Source organism: Bos taurus, chromosome 21 (genome assembly GCF_002263795.3).
Source record: "Bos taurus isolate L1 Dominette 01449 registration number 42190680 breed Hereford chromosome 21, ARS-UCD2.0, whole genome shotgun sequence".
Classification (NCBI taxonomy): domain Eukaryota; kingdom Metazoa; phylum Chordata; class Mammalia; order Artiodactyla; family Bovidae; genus Bos; species Bos taurus.
Window position 1 is genome coordinate 64,075,008 of NC_037348.1, and position 19,141 is coordinate 64,094,148.

Here is a 19,141-nt window from a genome sequence, read left to right on the forward strand (position 1 = left end):
ACAGTGGAAACAGTGTCAGACTTTATTTTGGGGGGCTCCAAAATCACTGCAGATGTTGACTGCAGCCATGAAATTAAAAGACGCTTACTCCTTGGAAGGAAAGTTATGACCAACCTAGATAGCATATTCAAAAGCAGAGACATTACTTGGCCAACAAAGGTCCGTCTAGTCAAGGCTATGGTTTTTCCTGTGGTCATGTATGGATGTGAGAGTTGGACTGTGAAGAAAGCTGAGCACCGAAGAATTGATGCTTTTGAACTGTGGTGTTGGAGAAGACTCTTGAGAGTCCCTTGGACTGCAAGGAGATCCAACCAGTCCATTCTGAAGGAGATCAGCCCTGGGATTTCTTTGGAAGGACTGATGCTAAAGCTGAAACTCCAGTACTTTGGCCACCTCATGTGAAGAGTTGACTCATTGGAAAAGATCCTGATGCTGGGAGGGATTTGGGGCAGGAGGAGAAGGGGATGACAGAGGATGAGATGGCTGGATGGCATCACTGACTCGATGGACGTGAGTCTGAGTGAACTCCAGGAGTTGGTGATGGACAGGGAGGCCTGGCGTGCTGAGATTCATGGGATCGCATAGAGTCGGACACAACTGAGCGACTGAACTGAACTGAACTGAACTGAACATGTCAGAGCTGGAAAAACTTTAAAGATCCTCCATCATTCCCTTATTTAATATTCTTGCCTGTATTATACAGAGAACCAGCAGCAACCCTGTCTCCTGAGTCCTAACTCATAGCTCTCTCCAACCACCAGACCTCAACTAACACCCAGACTTTAACCTCTAGGGCCAATTTCAATGGATCAGCGATGGTTACCCCTGGCTGAAACAGAAAGTGTGCTGTGATCAATTAGTAATGGATGCCACTGACAGGATGGAAGTGTGGTAGAAGGTTGTCAGATGACCACAGCATCAGTTCAGGCAGTTCACATCAATTAGAACTACTGCCGATTGATAGTTTCCTCCACCCCAATGGAATTTACAGGTGACCCCTCCTGTTGTCAGATTTCCCCATCCAGCCCTTCCCTCCTACTCTGCCTGTTTGTCTCTGCAATTAGTTTGGGGTGTTTCTCGAGGGCAAAGACTGTGTCTGATTAATTTCTGCACTCCCACTGCCTGCGTGTAATACAAGATCCTCTGTGAGTGTGGGGAGAAAAATAATTTAATTAAACTCGGTCCAACAATCATGAGTCCATAAGGTAAGTGGGTGGACATGCAAATGGACAGTGGAGTCTCAGACAACACTCCCCAAATGTCCTGCCTGCATCAGCCCTGCTGAGACGCGAACAGGAGTGGACCCGGTGCCCCAGGACTCCTGGATTCAGGCTTCTCACCAGCATCCAGGAACGCTTGCCTGAGCTCCCGTTTTAGGGGCGTGGAAAACACACACTCATCTCTCCAGCTGCGGGTTGGCACAATAGCAGAATATCCACAAAATATAGGTTTGGGGAAATCATCCTATAAAATGGAATGAACCATTTTCCAAAATAGAAAATTGCCCAATCGTTAAAGTGCTTTTTTTTTTTTTTAACCATTCACATAGCCATGGCCTTTATTCCCAACAGCCCTGTTCCTGCTGTGTTATGGAGGGAGGAAAATGTGGATTTATTTGCATTTTATAATATCCCATTCTCTGTGTGAGGCTCACATGCCAAAGATGTGTGAAGAGACATAAATATTGCAGTTCAGTTGTAAAAGCATGGAGATTTGGAATTCTGAACCTCCTGATTTCAATTGTTTACAAATTCTTTCTCTGTCCTGTGATTTGTTCAAGGTACTTAATAAGCAGACAGGTCTATAAAAAGAGAGAAGGCACATTGTTTTCCATTAAAGATGACCCTGGGATCTCAGTCTTTCAAAAATAGATTCTGCTTTTGCCTTCCCTGGAAGAATGGAAACCTTTAGGGTTTTAGAAGCAAGGAAGGGAAAAATGAAGTGCATAAATTGTAAACAAACAACCTCAAACAGAATGAAGTATTTTTTAATTAAGTCTAAGTTATAGTTCCAAAAGGTGCCTCTTGCAGCTTCATTCCCGTGAGTATCTAAGAACCACAGAGAGCATGGCATCCCACCCTGGGATACAGACATCATGTTAGTGGAATGAGATGCCAATAAGGATGAAGCTGGATACAGCCGGGTACCCAGAACCACGCACTGGTTTCACATCTTCTCGTGATTAGCCTTTTCTCGTTGGGGGACATCTCTGTTTCTATGTTCCCTGTCAGTGTCCTCGATCAAGCATTCAGTCCTTATTCCAAGTCGGGTACGAAGCATCTATTTGGGACAAAGCCCTAGGCAGGAATCTGAGGACCCAGAAATGGATGAGATCAATTCTTGCGCTCCCAACACCTACAGCCAAGAACAGTGCCCCCAAATCCACTGAGTATGATGCAAGCGGCCCACCAGCAGGTTGGAGCTGCCTATGGGAGCTGGTGGGAGGTGTGATACGGTGATTTGAAACAAGAAACACATAACAGGTCTTTCTCCCTGCTTCCGGCATCGAGGTCCTAAAACCCTCAGTATTTCCTAAGTGATAAGAACGATAAAGGTGTCTTGATGCTCACAACAAACCTTTTCAACTTCACCTGAGTTTATGGGAAAGACATGACTTTTGGAAAGCACCTGAGGGTTGCCAGGGGAACCAGCCCTGTGATTGGAGGGCTGGGGGTTTCAGTTCCGCCCGCCTGACCTCAGGGAGGGCTGGAGGTGCGTGAACAACTGGAGATTCATTAGGGGAGGGGCGGCCTTATAGAGGGCACGGAATTGCCACATCTCTTCCTGCACCCCTTGCCCTGTGCGTCTCTTCCATCGGGCGGTTCCTGAGTTACAGCTCTTTCTAATGAACTGGTGATATAGTAAGTAAAACGTTTCACTAGCTCTGTTTTCCGCTGTAGCAAATCCGTTGAGCTGGTAGTGAAGCGGCTGCAGGGGGGCGGGTAGAGGAGGGCTTGGTGGTGGGGTGGGCTGGGGGGGTTCACCAAAACCTCCAAGAATCGCCAGTCAGAAGCACAGGTGACCACCTAGACTTGTGATTGCTGTCTGAAGTGGAGGTGGGGGGCGGTCTTTCGGGACAGAGCCTTTAACCTGTAGGATCTAACTCTGTCTCCGAGTGGGTAACACCAGAACTGAGTTAAACTGTGGGACACCTAGCTAGTGTCGGGAGAATTGCTTGCTGGGGAGAAAAAATCCACACGTGGTGACTGGTGATCAGAATCTCCCAGGGTTTAGAGGCCCGGGCGACACACGTCCAAGGAGTCATTCTCTTTCTCAGAAGCCTTCAAAGATCTCTTTGTACACTTGCTGTGAATTTCTTTAAATTCATAGATTCAGTGATTACCATGTGGCAGGCATGCACTGGATCTCCATGGATGCTAGCTTAACCACTTAGTCACATCAGGTGTGCGTGCATGCGTGCCAAGTCACTTCAGTCATGTCTGACTCTTTGCGACCCTATGAACCATAGCCCGCTAGGCTCCTCTGTCCACGGGATTCTCCAGTCAAGAATACGGAGTGGGTTGCCATGCCCTTTTCCAGAGGATCTTCCCAATCCAGGGATCACACCCTCATCTCTTTCATCTGCTGCATTGGCAGGTGGGTTCTTTACCACTTGCACCGCCTGGGAAGCCTGGTCAGATCAGGAGTGTGTCATTGTTTGGTCACTCAGTCGTGTCTGATTCTTTGCCACCCCATGGACTGCAGCCTGCCAGGCTTCCCTGTCCTTCAGCATTTCACGGAGCTTGCTCAAACTCATGTCCACTGAGTCAGTGATGCCATCAAACTGTCTCATCCTCTGCCACCCCCTTCTCCTCCTGCCTTCAATCTTTCCTAGCATCAGGGTTTTTCCAATGAGTTGGTTCTTTGTATCAGGTGGCCAAACTATTGGAGCTTCAGCATCAGTCCTTCCAATGAATATTCAGGGTTGATTTCCTTTAGGGTTGACTGGTTGGATCTCCTGCTGAGACTCAAAGACAAGAGTAAATTGTCAAGATGAGGTGGCAGATCAGGATCCATCCCAGAGCTTCTAGTTACAAACTCGGGGATGCTGTCTCCCCAGAACCACATTCTGCCTTCAGAAATGAATCCTGGGTATCTTTAAATGCTTAGCCGACTCCAGACTTCAGATGAATAAACTTGATGGCAGAGTGTGCATTGGAGAGGATGCCAGCACCAGGTGAGTGATCCAACTACTTCGTCTTACAAAAGAGGAAATGTGGCCCAGGGAGGGAGTTGACCTTCCCAAAGTCACACAGCACCCGGCCAGGCCTCGAATCCGGGTGTCCCCACTCAGCGCTCTGTGCACAGCCCCAGGCCACCGGCACGTCTCCTGTTCCTCCCTCATCCTCCAGTGACATGTGGGCGCAAATCAAAAACCATCTCAATGGAGTCGCTGTAAATATTTTCCATTTGGCTTGCAGGTTGGCAAGGTTCCTTTTCTGCCTCGCCGTTTTAGACAATTTACGCTTCCATTCTCAAAACGGATTTCTATCCTAATAAAGGCTTTTATTACTATTATCCACCTGTCATTACAAGGCATTAGGCAATTACAGAGCACAGACTGACTCTCCCACCGAGTGCCTGCCCCTCCACTCTTGGCAGGGGGAGGGGCACACACAAACAGAACATTTCATTAAAAAACTAGAGATGAATCTTCCGTTTTTTTAAGCACTGCCAAGACGGTTACCTTCGCTTTTGAAAACTTTGTTGTGAAAAGTCACTGGCGTGAGCGCAAGGGGAATAAAAAAGGAGTGTGGGCTAGAAAACCGTCTCCAGCCCCGTTTTGATTGCCAGACGATTGACAAAATAATTTGTACCCGTCGATGCTCATGAAGGGAATTTTTACAATGGATTTGCCAAGCAGATTTTTAATTTTAATCAGTAATGAAAAAATGACAACCCGGATCACAACAAGACATCAGTCGCCGAGCGGGCTTTGCAGTCTCTGTCAGGCAGCCTCCGTCAGGGACCCGCACCTCCGTGAACATCAATCACGGGTTTCAAACTCCTGTACATCTTCGGGATTTAATTAGACATTTACGTTCTTTACCCGCAATTTGCAAAACTGTCACTTACCAAAACCGCAAGTCGCTAAAAAATGTTCTGTGTGAGTCCCGGGAGTTTGTTTATTAACAAGCTGGAAATTAACCTTCGGACACCCACTAGGCACCCTCATTCGGCTCCACCCTTTGACGCACAACTATAGATATTTTAAAAAATCAATACATTAAAAGTTGATGAGTGTGGTAAAAAGCAGCACCCAACTCTGCCATGGGAAGACAGAGAGAGGAGGAATCGATGTGATGGAATGGGACTTATTTTGAGACTTTCTTGGGCATGATGACTGGCCATGGTACAGAAGATGGAAGGGCTTTAGAAGCAGGTTTATGTCCTGGCTCCATTCCATACCTGCTGTGTGACCTTGAGCCATCGCTTGGCCTCTCTGAGCATTTGTTGTCTATACACCTAGAAATAGATAAGCAAAAACATGAATAAATAAATAACCACCCCTCGTTAACGAATTGCAACCATTTATACAGAATGGCTGTAGAGTGCCTTGTTGTTGTTTAATCTCTCAGTTGTGTCCAATTCTTTGTGACCTCATGGACTGTATCCCACCAGGTTCCTCTGTCCATAGCATTTCTTAGTCAAGAATACTGAAGTGGGTTGCCATGCCCTTCTCCAGGGGCTGTTCCTGATCCAGGGATCAAACCCACGTCTCCTGCATTGGCAGGCAGATTCTTTACCACTGAGCCACCAGGGAGGCCCTGTGAAAGGGAAAGAAGCAAACTTTCATAGGGCTGGGAAGCCCTCGTAGAGTGCCTAAACAGAGGTTAATTCCACCTTGCTTGACGGGTACTTTAAGCTTGTGCAGAGGATTAGGAAATGTCCCACCCATGTGAACGAGGATGTAGACAGACACTCACGGTTCACGAATGCAAAAGACAGATCGGTGCTGTGGCCTGCCCCGGCAGGAAGAAGGGTCCCTCACACCAGCCCGGCACAGTGACCTGCTGTCGCAGGACCACTGGCCAGCAGGTGTGGCTTGCAAGACATACAGTATATTTACCATCTGGAGCTTTCACGTTCCCCTTCAAAAGCCCCTAAAGCTGTGTTTGCTTTGAAATCTTTGGGACTTGGAGGTTTTCATTCTGTTTGGTTTTCTGGTCTAAATGTTACAGAAATACGCCTTCTCAGTTTAATTTTTCATTGACAAGAAGGTGACTTGGAAGACGAGGCTCCCAAGGTTTGCTGCGCCTCTTAGCTGGGTTGTACCACTTGGGAAATAAGCAGGGCCTTCTCCTTTAAGAGAACCTTGGCTTAGCCGGGTGCATTATTGAAATGAACATAAAAGGTGGATTGTGAAAAACCTATTACTCACAGATAAGAAATGCACCCCAGGCAAAGCTGAGGAGGGTAAACTTCTTTTCCAGCTGAAGTTTCTTTCAAGTAATGGTCCCTCCCTGCCCCCAAGAGCGGTGGGATGGGGAATTACGGCACCTGCAAAGGGCCCTTCTCACCTTGCCCAGCTGTCCGCAGTAAGACAGGCCCCGGAGTTAAATCAGTTCACTAGTCAAAATGGCAACATGGATTTTGCAGTTTCACCCCTGTTGAAATTACCTGTCCTCACCTGGCTGAATCCGCACCGCCTTCCTGCAGGAGACGGACCAGGTGCTGTCTCATTACCTACTAACCATCCTTCCATTCCCGTCTTCCATGTGACCACAAGGCCCTTTGCAGACTCAAAGAACCCAAATCTCAGGACGCAAGAACTGGCAGACTTGGCGAGTCCAGGCTGGGGCTCTCAACTCTATTCGGGTGCCAAACTCTGCTGTGTGACAGTGGCTAGTACTTTCTCTGGGCCTTGGCTTCGCAGCTTCTCCTCTGGTTTATGCAGCCACGACCGTGGATGAAAAAATGTGAATCTACGGGGGGAAGAAAAGAAGTTTGAGAATCAGCAGACCTAGGTTTCAATCAACTCTGCCATGAGTTTCTGCCTCTGTGAGTGTGTATATGTGTATATACCTGTTTTTGTGCATCCACAGAGCCTGGCCCATTGTGGGCTGTTGACAAACACTGATTGACTAAAAGAACAAATGTGGTCCTCTTTTCTGCCGCCAACACATGCAGCATCCTCCGGGTAACACCTACTCCGGTTTACAGGGAACCTGGGACCTGGCTTCCCACACCGATGCTGAACAGGATCTGGGCATCATTCCTTCCAGACGCCTCCTTCCCACCAGAGCCACAGCCTGTGACCAGGAGCACAGCAGAGGTGCAGAGCAGCTGGTCCCATCTCAGTGAAGGCAGGCGCAGGGTCCACACCCACAAAGGTGCCCCTGGGCAGCACCACCCTGGGTGACCTCCCTGGTGCTGTGGGAATCATGGCTGGGCAGAGCGATGCCAGCCCTCCGTGGGCCGGGGCGGGCCGGGGCAGCAGGTTCATGCACTTCAGACCTGTGTGTGTGAGCACCCTTCATAATAGGGCTTTGTCCCGGCCCCAGTGAGCCAGCGTCTGCAGAGCCCTGGGAGGCCAAAGGCGTCAGCCCACATACACAATGCCACCTTTCAGCTCTGAGAGGTTCGGTCCAGAGCCCAGAAATGCAAGGGCATCCAGAGAGGAGCAAGGCAGGTCCTAGGAGGCCACCTGCCAATGCCTATCCCTGGGGCTGGAAGAGCACCAGGAAGTCAACACTTCCCCCCTGGCCATTTGGAAAGAGGAACGTGATGTGGACCATGAGGAAGAGGAAGGAAATCTCTATCCATTGGGTGCTTGCTGTATATCAAGCACTGTGCCAAGCACTTGAGATTCTTTGTCTCACCTCTGGGAGGGTACATTATCATACCCATTATACAGTTGGGTAGACTGAGGTTCTGAATAGTAAAGTGACCTGCCCACAATCCCCAAGAACCCAGGTGTCTCTTCCTCCAAGGCCTGTGCTCTTTCCCCTTTTCCTTGTAGAATCTCCCTCCCCAAACATCCACCTACCTCTCTCACCTCTGCTGGAACAGACCCAGCTGGGTGGAATGGCATTTGGATCCCTGAGCACCCCCCCAGCCCATCCCCCGCAGCTTCAACCTCGCTCAGCTTCTTGCTCCACCTGAGTCATTCTGAGCACGGGGATCTTGCTACAAAACGTTCTTTCACTGGCCACCCACCAGCTGCCCTGCAATACCCTCTCTTCTCCCAGGATGAGCAGGAAAGGCATCAGAACCTGGCCTGTCCCCAAGGCTCTGTCGCTCACCCTTCACCAGCTGGGCTGTGGCTCCAGGGGCAAACAGTCGGTGCTTTCCTCAGACCAACTGAGGGCCGGCTGGACTCCCCTCCAGGGAGAACTGTGGTTCACCGCCCCCTCCTCTCCCATGGGCCACGTCTCAGCATCCACAGATGGTGAGAGGGGTGAGAAGACCTGCCCAAGGCCATTGAGGCTGTAATCAGGGACAGCAACGTGAACTCTGAAACACTGGTCCAGTGTTCAAGCTCACCATCCACACCAGGCATTTCTCCATCTCCATGTGCGCTTGGCAGGGCATCCAAAATAAGATTGGCTTTTGTAAAAGCCTGAGGACTAGAACTAGAGATTCTTTGCCAACAGAAGGCAGCAGAAGGCATGTGAGGAGACCAGCAGTGGAAGAGTAGGGAGGTGACTTGAGTGTTAGAAGCAGAAAGACCTGGGCTCGAGTGACAGCTCCACCACTTCCAAGCTGTGTGACCTAGGGTGAATTCCTTAACCTCTCTGAGCTTCTGTTTCATCATCTGTATTTGGGGCAAAGCATCTTCATCATCAGCCTACCTCGTAAGTATGTTGTATGCTCTTGGCACATGACAAATGCTCGAAGAAGGTTTTCTATAAATGTTACTATTGACCGTCTTTATCATCACCCTCATGCTTTAAGGCTGAGCTGGTGTTTCTTGTTGTCTGGGGAACCTAGACAACTGGGTCCCCTTTCCTTTATCTAGAGAATGAAAATAAGACTCTCTACTATGGAAGGATGCAATAAGATAACATGCATTAATGTTTTGTGTGACAACCAAAAAGAATCATACCATCTGCTCTCTGATCAGTTTAGTTCAGTTCAGTTGACTCTTTGCCACTCCATGGACTGCAGCACGCCAGGCTTCCCCGTCCATCACCAACTCCCAGAGTTTACCCAAACTCATGTCCATTGAGTCAGCAATACCATCCAACCTTCTCATCCTCTGTCGATCCCTTCTCCTCCCGCCTTCAATCTTTCCCAGCATCAGGGTCTTTTCAAATGAGTCAGCTCTTCGCATCAGGTGGCCAAAGTGTTGGAGTTTCAGCTTTAGCATCAGTCCTTCCAATTCAGGACTGACTCTCTAATAGGTGTGTGCTTGTTTCATTTGTCAGATCAACTGGATATGTCTGATCCTCAAAGATAATGATACTCAGGGCCACCGCTGATGGCGAGCTGTATTCCCAGCCCCGGGGCATCAGTGGTGTGGGGATCTGACTCACACCAGGAGTTGACGGTACTCGTCTCTTCCCAGCTCAGTGCCCAGCAGCCTCCTTGAGGAGCTTAGAACTGGCTAGAAGTATTTACACCATGGAAAGTGGCAAAAGCTCCAAATCAGGAGTTTTTTCCCCAGAAAGTCAACTGTTGCACATCAACAGTGCACCAGAGATCAGAGCCTTCATTTCATTTCTTCCCACAACCTCAAGATCCATGTAGCGATGGCAAGGACCAAGGACCTTCCAGCTGGGTATCCAGGAGGCTTGGACCACTGCTGCCATACCAGCCTCTGGTCGAGGGGCCCCATCTAACAGCTGAGTGAACATGGATCCAGACCACACTCCTCAGAACAGGCATGAGTCCTCCGGTGGAGTGACACCAGGTCATTAAGATGACTGGACCACCAGGAGGTGCCAGGCAAGGGGACACAGACCGCCACGGGCTGCATCACAGCAACTCAAGTGGCAAAATCAGAGCTATGCCTGCATCCAGAGGACACTCTGCCTGGAAAGCAGCCAAATCTCGATGCCACAGAGTGCAGCCATGGGAACGGTTCATCTTCAAGGTGATCTTTGAGAACCATAGACTGGAAATACAGACAGTGAGCCAGCCCTGTCTTCCTTCCATCCACACGGCTAGCTGCAGGTCAGGGAGTGCCTATGAGGGGAGGAAGATCCACCAAATCAAGGCACTTCTCAGGCTCTGCAGGACTCTCGTCTCCTCCTGGCCTCAACCTGCCCCTTCCCGCCCCTGCCCCAACCCCAGGCTCACCCGGGGCAGGGGTGAGGGGGTGCTCTATGCTCAGGGCACCCTCAGTTTCCTCTCCATGCTCCCCACACCTGGCTCTCGCCTCCCCTCCCTCCTCCCCTTCTCCCTCCTCTTTTCATCCGTCTCCTCCCTTCCTGTTCTCCTCCATCCCAAGTAGTGAATACTTATGGACACGTGACTGTAGGACACGCCCAAGGTGGTCAATCCATTATGATGTCTCCTCTCAGCACCCCAGGAAGGAGGTGCTGCCACACCCTCACTCTGCAGCCCAGAAACCAGGCCTCAGAGGGGCCAAATAACATGGCCAGGCTCACTGGACTTGATGGACTCAACGACAGAGGAACTGCAGATTCCGAGGAAAGAACTACCCAAGGAGTATTCATCAAGGGACCGACTGAGAGACTAAAGGTACAAGTGAATATTTGAAAGCCCAAATTGGATCTTGCACCTGCCCAGGGCAAACCTCTGACAGGCCACGGTGACTTTCAGACTCCAGCCCAAGTCCTCGCCTGGCATTCAAAGCCCAGGTGTTGGCTTTTGCCCACCAGCAGCATCTTCTCCCCAATGGCCCAGTGGCAGGAGGTGCTGCCAAGCATTGTGGGCAGCCTCCTCTGCCAGCCATGCTTCTGAGCTCAGCACATGGTCAGCCAGAGGGCAGCCCTCTGTCCACTCACCTGGCACTCCAGAGACCCCTGCTCCACCCTACGCTCTTGCCTACATATAGTCTCCTGGGAAGGCCTCGGGTCCTCCCAAGCGGAGTCAGTGGCTGCTCCCCTGCTTCCGAGGTTCTGTGGTCCAGGTCCTCTGTGATGGTCTGTGGATGCTGCCTTCCCACGCATCCTCTGTGCCCTAGTGTCTGGGGCTGGATTTCGTCCTCCCAAAATTCATATGCTGGAGTCCTCATCCCCAGCGCCTGAGGACGTGATCAGGACTGGAAAGAATGTCTTCACAGAGGTTAAGTTGAGGCCATCAGGCTGGGCCCTGATCCCATATGACTGGTGATCTCAGAAGAAGGGGAAATTTGGGCCCAAGAGAGACAGACATGTGGACATGAAGACGGCCATCAACAAGCCAAGGATGAAGGCCCGGCTGGATTCCCCCTCACGGCCTTCAGAAGGAGCCCACCCTGAGAGCACCTTCATCTTGGACTTCCAGGACCATGAGATGATCCATTTCTGTTGGTTAACATGCCCACTTGGTGGTACTTTGTCACAGAAGCCCCGGAAACTAACCCACCTGGGAACCAGAATTCCATGTCCACCTCCATGTCCGTGTCCCTGAGGAGCAGATGCTGGTGAGAAGACTGAGGGTGATGGGCAGGTGAGCCCAGTGTTTTAGGGTCAAAACCTTAACAGATCTTTGCACCAAATTAATCTGGTAATTGGAGCTTTTTTCCTCTGCTGGCTAGCAATTTTCAAATAATACACCCTGGCAAAGAGAAGTGGGGTGGGAAGCAGGGGCCTTCACTGAGTCTAACCCAAGAGCACTTATTGAACACCTGCTGTGTACCTAGGATAGGCTTCCATGAGTCCCTAAAGCTCTGGAGCAGACCCATGATGAGTTATTGCAATAGAAGACTTCTCCCAACACAAGTGCTCATACACACACACACACACACACACACACACGTGCTCACACACATGTACACATGTGCTCACACAATGCACACACAAGCACACGTGTGCACACATGTACATACTCACCTACATGGACACTTGCTCACACATGGACACATGCGCTCACCTGCATGGACACATGCACACTTACAAGTGTGCGCACGCACGCACACACACATATTAACAGGCAGAATTTTCTGTTTCAAGTTCTTCCTCTCCTAAATTTCTCTTAACCTTTTGACTTCTCATGCTGGCAGAAGATATCACCTAACACAGGTTCAAACTATATTTAGCGCATTTAGTTATTTTAGGTTGGAAATGCCAACAGGGTTTCACGACATTCCACACAGTACGTCACGACCCTTTCTTTTTTGAACTCGACAATGTCAGGAGTTTCCAAACTGCTGTCAAAAAAAAAAAAAATTGTTTGTTCTGAGGAGATGTAAGAGTCTACATAGCCATTTACCAATTCAAGTTCATTCACTAGTTGAAGAAACACCAACGAACCCTACTATGTGTGGGGCACACGGAGCAAAAGAGGCGACCAAGAGCAGGGACCGTGTCTCCACGAAGACCCCCGAGGCCCAGGGCGTGCGAGGCCCTAGCAGGCACCAAGGGGAGACAACTGGACAGACGGTCCTGTCCTGCACCCGCCTGGGCCCTGCCCTCGGGGCCAGCACAGCCTTGGATGCTGGGCAGTGGGGCAGCAGGAGATCGGCCGGGCCCCGGGATGCACCTTAGCTGCCCAGTGCAGCCAAAACCATGAAAGCAAGCCTTGGGTAAGAGCATCCGTGGGTCAGGAGGTGACCAGAGAAGGCAATGGGGCCAGATGGAGATGGCAACCCAGGAGATCTCCAAACCCCTTTCACCTGCAATTCATCATGTGCACGTCTGTCTGTCTGCCCCCTGTGGGCTGTTTGAGAGCTCAGCCTGCATCCCTGCCCTAGCCTGGCGCCTGCCCCAGGGGAGTGCCCCACACACCCAGCCTACAGCCCACGTCACAGCAGATCTTCAGGGTGGGGTCTGATTCCCTTGGAGCCTCCAGGGGCTCTGCCTTTCCTAGCTCAGAAACCCTGCCAGCCCAGCACAGTGCCCGCCCCACTGTGTGCTGACCATCCCTCCCCCTGGGACCCAGACCCAAGCTGGAGTCGTGAGAAGTGATGGTGGCTGAGCAGCAGATGTGTGCAAGCACGTACTGGGTGCCCACTGTGCCCTAGGAGACGTGGGCGACCGACCCCACACACCCTGCGTGTGCCACTGTGAGCACATGCCCAGAGCAGCCACAGTCTGCACACCCACAAATCTGTCTGGTCTGAACTCTGCATTGTTCATGGACCCGAGGATGACGAGGACGACAGTGATGACACATGGCCTGAGACAGTGCACTTCCCACAAGCAGGCACGTGCCAAGCACCAGACACTTACTTTCTCCTGGAGTCCTTGCCAACCACCCCTGGAAGGAAGCATTCTTATGCCCATTTGACAGATGAGTATACTGAGGCACAGCCAGGAAGCCATGCAGCTCACGTTGGCCACGCCAGCTTCCCCCGGACTCTGACCTGCTCTGGCAACCATTCCGAGGACTTCCTCCTCATGCGTGGGGGTGCTGGGAGGTTGCCCAGAGAGAGCCCTATGAGAGCCACCCCCATCCACAGGCTCATCGTCCCCACCTCATAGGGGAGCTGGGCCTCCTGGAGCCTAGGAAGGTGGCCAGTGTCAGAAGGTGGTAGGAGGAGGGTCCTCACCATGGTCAGAGCCAGGTGAGGGTGCTTGGAGGTCAAGAGCCCTTGTCAGGAAGTCGGAATCATGTTGGGGAAAAGCCAATTGGATGCAGAGTCTGGGACTTGCTGGGGAGATAAGAGACAAAGACAGGTTCCATCTGACCTCCCGGTCCACTAAGGACCACAGCTGTTTGAGTCTGAGGATGAGAACTAAATGTCTCCCACTCGCACCCAAGGGCTTCTCAGGTGGCACAGTAGATAAAGAATCCGCCTGCCAGTGCAAGAGACACAAGAGAAGTGGGTTCAATCCCTGGGTCAGGAAGATCTCCTTGAGGAGGAAATGGCAACCCACCCTAGCATTCTTGCCTGGACAATCCCATGGACAGAGGAGCCTGGTGGGCTACAGTCCATGGGGTCACAAAGAGTCAGACACGACTGAGCGCGCGCACACACACATACACGCACCCACAGGTGAAGCAGCCTCCTGTACCCTAACCTCACTGAGGGAGAGCACACCCTGGAGCCTGGTTTGAGCCCAGCTCCAGCCATCTGTGAGCTGCATACCAATGGAACATCAAGGAACCTCGCTGAGCCTCAAAGGCTTCCCTTGAAGAATGGAGACAGAAGCTTCTCAAGACTTCTTTGTAATTTCACAGTGCCTGGCACTTAGTAGGAAAAACCAATCCTCTTTTCTCTGGGAAGAAGCTAGAGCCTTCAACCAGTTCTCCTCCTCCCAACCCCAGCCCTTTGCATGTTCACTGGGCTAGCACGTGCATGCTAAGTCGCTTCTGTCATGCCCAACTCTTTGTGATACAGTGGGCTATAGCCCACCAGGCTTCTCTGTCCATGGAATTCTCCAGGAGAGAATACTGGAGTGAATTGCCTGCCCTCCAGGGGATTGTCCCAACCCAGGGATCGAACCTATGTCTACTGCAGCTCCTACATTGCAGGCAGATTCTTTACCACTGAGCCACCAGGAAAGCCCTCACTCGGCCAGGCCCCTACCTAGTCCAGCCGAGCTGAGTCCATGGGAAGGAGGCAGCCACCACGGGAGCCTTCACCATGGTTTCCAAGAATCCCCGGGGACCCTACTCTCTCCTAGCCTGAGCTTGCCCTTGATCTCTTTGAGGAGGTGGAAGAAGCACAGGGCTATACCCATGTCTCATTTGGAGCCCTTACCTGCCTCACCGCATAGACCCATCATGCAACTCCACAAACACACCATGGTTCCCATTCTGCAGATGAGCAAAATCGAGGCTCAGATGTTGGACTCCCTCAGCTCACTTAGTTGGATCCAAACCCAAATCAGCTGAACCTCAACACCCAGCCACACACCCCAGAACCACATGGGGCCCAACCTCATGGCAAGTTCATCACACACACTCCAGTTCTGGAAATGAGAACCACTCCTCGGCTGGAAACATGCAAGAGCGACCCGCGCCGTGCCAATCATCCGGAGGAACATATGCATTTCAAGGATGGAACAGTTGCATGCTCTTTTCTACCCAAACTTAATATTTTGCATGTTCCTGTCTCAAACACCACCAGCTTTCCCGACGCCATGTTGCGTAAGCCCCAGAGATATTTTCTCTCTTCTGTTTTACCCCACACAGCGGCTGTCTTCTGAGAAAAGAAATCGACCAAGGGACAGAATCTTGTAAATATTCCAGCCATTCACTTATCCAGCATAATTACCCTGCAAAGAGCAACATTTGGGCCTCCATTCACTAGCAGATCACTAACTGCATTATGCAATCAGACGGCACGTGTGGTTAGCAGGTTTGCAACGTGCCCGAGCTCACCAGGTCACCACAGGCTTCCAGGAGTCCCCGTGGACCCCGATGGACATGGGCCAATGACACCTGCCTGGGGGAGGGCCACTGGGAAAAGTGAAGGTGAGCTCCTGACATGGGCACTTCACCTCCTTCCCTCCACCCCATCTTTCTGCACCGGGGCCCAGTGACTTAGTCTGCTCAGGCTGCTGGAAGTAACAAAACAGTCAGGGTGAGCTAACACAGAGACATTGATTTCTCACGGTTCTGGGGAGGGCAAGTCCAAGATCAAGGTCGATTTGGTTCCTGATGGGACTCCCTTCCTGTAGACAGCCACCTTCTCCCCGTGACCTTACAAGGCAGGAGAGAGGGTGTCAGTCCTATGGAATTAAGGCCCCACCCTCGTGACCTCACTTGATCTTTATCGCCCTCTTATTGGCACTGTGTCCAAATACAGTCACCCTGGGAGTTAGGGCTTCAGCATATGAATCTGGGGATCTTTGGGACCCAGACCGTTAGTCCATAACATCCAGGGTCAGCATTTCCCCCCTAAGTTATCACAACAGCCACCTACCTGGCCTCCACCCAGTGGCCAGTGAGATCTTCCTAAAACCCAGATCCAACCAGATCCCTTCTCTGATTCTGTGTCACCCATCACGTTCAGAGGATAGTCCCCACAACACAGGTTTTCACGGTCTACAGTGCCCACACATCCGACCAGCCTCTGGTTTTGACAAACCCAAGTGCCCCCACACACACTCACCCCTCTGCGTGTACACACACACGCAGGCACACTTACACAAGCACAATGCCATCTCCTCTGCCTGGGCTGCTTGTCTCTGTTCCCGCACTCCCATCTGTGAGTGAACAGCTACTGACCCTTCCAGTCCAAGATCAAGAATCTCATCTTCCCAGGGGCTTCTCGTACCTTCCCTCCACCTCCAGGCTGGATCCCATATGATGGTGTGCCAGCATTACATCAAAGCTGCCTTCTTTACAAAGATGACTCTATGTTCCAAAGAGTAACCATTACTATTATTTTTAATTTTGCTAACCTAATGGGCAAAATATAAGGCGCATTTTATTTTCATGCTCTGTCTTGTGAGATTAGCTGTTCTTCTACATACTTGCCAATGGTATACCATCCTGTTAGGATGATCCATTTAAATTGTTTACTAACGGAGTTCTGCTAGTTTTCTTGTTAATTTTTGGGAGCTCATTACACAAGCTAGGGACCCAAAGATATTCACTTCCACATCATTTACGACAACAAAAATACTGATGATCAAGAAGAGAGTCCTTTAAACATTGATAGGGCAACACTTCAGTAGAATACTGGACAGCTGTCAAAAATGATTACTCTACACGGGACTTCACTGGTGATCCAGTGGTTAAGAATCCACCTTCCACTGTGGGGTATGTGAGTTTGATCCCTGGTCAAGGAAAGAAGATCCTGCAACCCACTAAGCCCTTGAAGCCCGAACCATAATGAAGAGTGAGGGTTCTTCAAAAATTTTCTTAAATGATGATATTGCAGACTTTGTACCCGGGACAAGTGCTCATCGTGTGATGAGAGGCCAAGGGGGCTGCATACAAAATTGCTTTAATATCCCGAATACAACTTTGCAAAATATATTGTGTTGGATCCTACAGCCAAAAGGGTGAGCTAGACAACCCAGTACACAAATACATGAACAGCCTGCTTGAATGCCATATGCAAATACTTTGAAACAGAGGACCATAGAAGATCCTGGAAGCTCTAAGTAGAGGTCTAAGGAAGGAAGACTTCCTGTCTGAGTCGAATCCTGAAGGAATGAATTATCACTATTGTAGCCAGTGTCTGCCAGACCTGGAGCCCCGATCACCTGATGTTTGAGTATCACTAACTAGTCCTCTTGGGGGCTGAGTCTACTCCTTACCACCTGTAAATGGAGAACTAAAGCAGCTCTGTGTGCATGATCCCACATTCCTCCAGCAACCCTCCAAAGTGGACGTTCTCATGGCTCATTTTACAGCAGGAGGAAGCGAAGGTCAAAGAGGTTAGATCTCTTGGGCTGGGTCACAGCAACTTCAAACCCACAGCGGAAAATCACCAGGTCGTGCCCTCAACCCCCTGTGCACACATTTCTGAAACTTCCGACACCAGAACCCGATGGAATGACTGTTAAAATAAAGACTCCAGGACCCTCCCCACAGGACTGAGTCAGAATTTCTGGAGGTTTGGTCAGAGTAGCTGGATTTTTTTAAACAGGCCTCCTTGATAACATGTTCAGACACTGAGGTTTGGGAACCACTGAGCGACATGCTGAATAACCACTGGCTGAGTTATTCCAGGAAGAGCTGTAGTCACGCCTGCCCGATTTAAAGGACTCCGTTCCCGTGGCCTAACCCTCCACATCCGTGGTCATTACTGCTCACGCTTTGCCTGTATTTCAGGACAAGATGCACTCGAGGCATCACTTACAGGCAGCACATGCCGTCAGCCCACTCCTCTCCCAAGAGTGCTTTCCCTTCCTGTTCCTATTGGGCTCACTGTTTGGAGCTACCTTGCAACCAGCCTTCCTTTCTCTCTCTCTCTCTCTCTCTCTCTCTCTCTCTCTCTCACCAGCAACAGTGAGACATCTTCTATACCAAATGATTTATGTCCATCATCGCTTAAAAAAAAAAAAATCCACTTAGCCCCATCAAGCCTGGCACATGATGGGGAAGCCCACATGTCACACACTCACACCAGCAACAGAAGCCACAGCCTGGAAGGCAGCCAGGGAGGAAGGCTTGACACCATTCAATGTCATCGGCTGAATCCCGGACTTGAGTCATGAACCAAAGTTGAGGGAGCAACCCAGAGTCACATAAACCTGGGCTCAGGTCCTGTCTGCCTTCTGCAAGCCCTATGACCTTGACCTCCTCCTTCAGCTCTGTGGGTCTCAGTTGCCTTGCACCCGGTCAAAAGCTGCTCCCAGCGACCTCAATGAGTGTCCAACAGAGGAGGATGAGAGACATGGAGTTGAGTGGCTTCTGAAGTTTGGTTTTGATGGCAAAGCAGCTTCCTCCAGGCTTGCAGGACACTCACTCTTGGAACCCAGTCAGTCACCATGCCATGCAGGAGCCCAAGGGCCACAGGAAGGCCACGTGTGGATATTCCGGCCCACAGCCCCTCTGAGATCCCAGCCCACTGCACCCACCAGATGCACAAGGATGACCTCAAGTGTGTCCAGGGCAGCCTGCATGTGAGCACACCCCCCTGAGCAATGAAGACCGAGAACTGCCCAGCTGAGCCCAGTCACCCCCAGAAGCAGGAGCAATAACAGTACTAAATGAGTGTTGCTTTATTCCACTGCGTGGGCGGGTCTGCTTCACAGGCACAGACAAGCAGAACCTCACCTTATGAAGGAGTAACGAGCTCAGAGTTGTGAAGAGACATATCCACAGGAGAAGTCGAGTCTCCACACCACACATCTGACTCTCCACTACTTCCCAGGAGCAGATGGAAGGAGGCGGAGGCCATGACTTTGCACCTTCCTCATCCTGTTGCCTGTGTTCCATTCAGTTTATTAAACCTCAAGTGCTTCTTTGACTCAAAGAAATAGAGGAGGGATGTTTGCTAGCATCGTTTCTGCATAGTTAGATACATACAGTCTAATCATGTTCTGTAATGACTACTCATAGAAAAATGATGTGTTCTTCACAAAGAACCTCTCTCCTTTTTTCTCTCTCCCAAATCCACCCAAACCGCAAGAACTATGAAAAGTACAGCCTCCGAGCTGATATTCAATCTGTCAGATTTGCA

The 19,141-nt window shown here is 50.6% G+C and overlaps 1 long non-coding RNA gene across 2 annotated transcripts; it reads right to left on the reverse strand.

Annotated features, from left to right (window-relative positions):
- Positions 1-4,674: 4,674 nt before the first annotated feature.
- On the reverse strand, positions 4,675-10,377 carry LOC132343384 (uncharacterized). 2 transcript variants are annotated; one of them, XR_009492217.1, is made up of 3 exons: positions 9,050-10,377; positions 6,632-6,926; positions 4,675-5,466 (listed from the first exon to the last, which is right to left on the reverse strand). It is a non-coding gene; the product is annotated as an uncharacterized lncRNA (long non-coding RNA). The 2 variants fall into 2 exon arrangements; XR_009492216.1 differs by having other exon boundaries at positions 6,622-6,926.
- Positions 10,378-19,141: the final 8,764 nt, after the last annotated feature.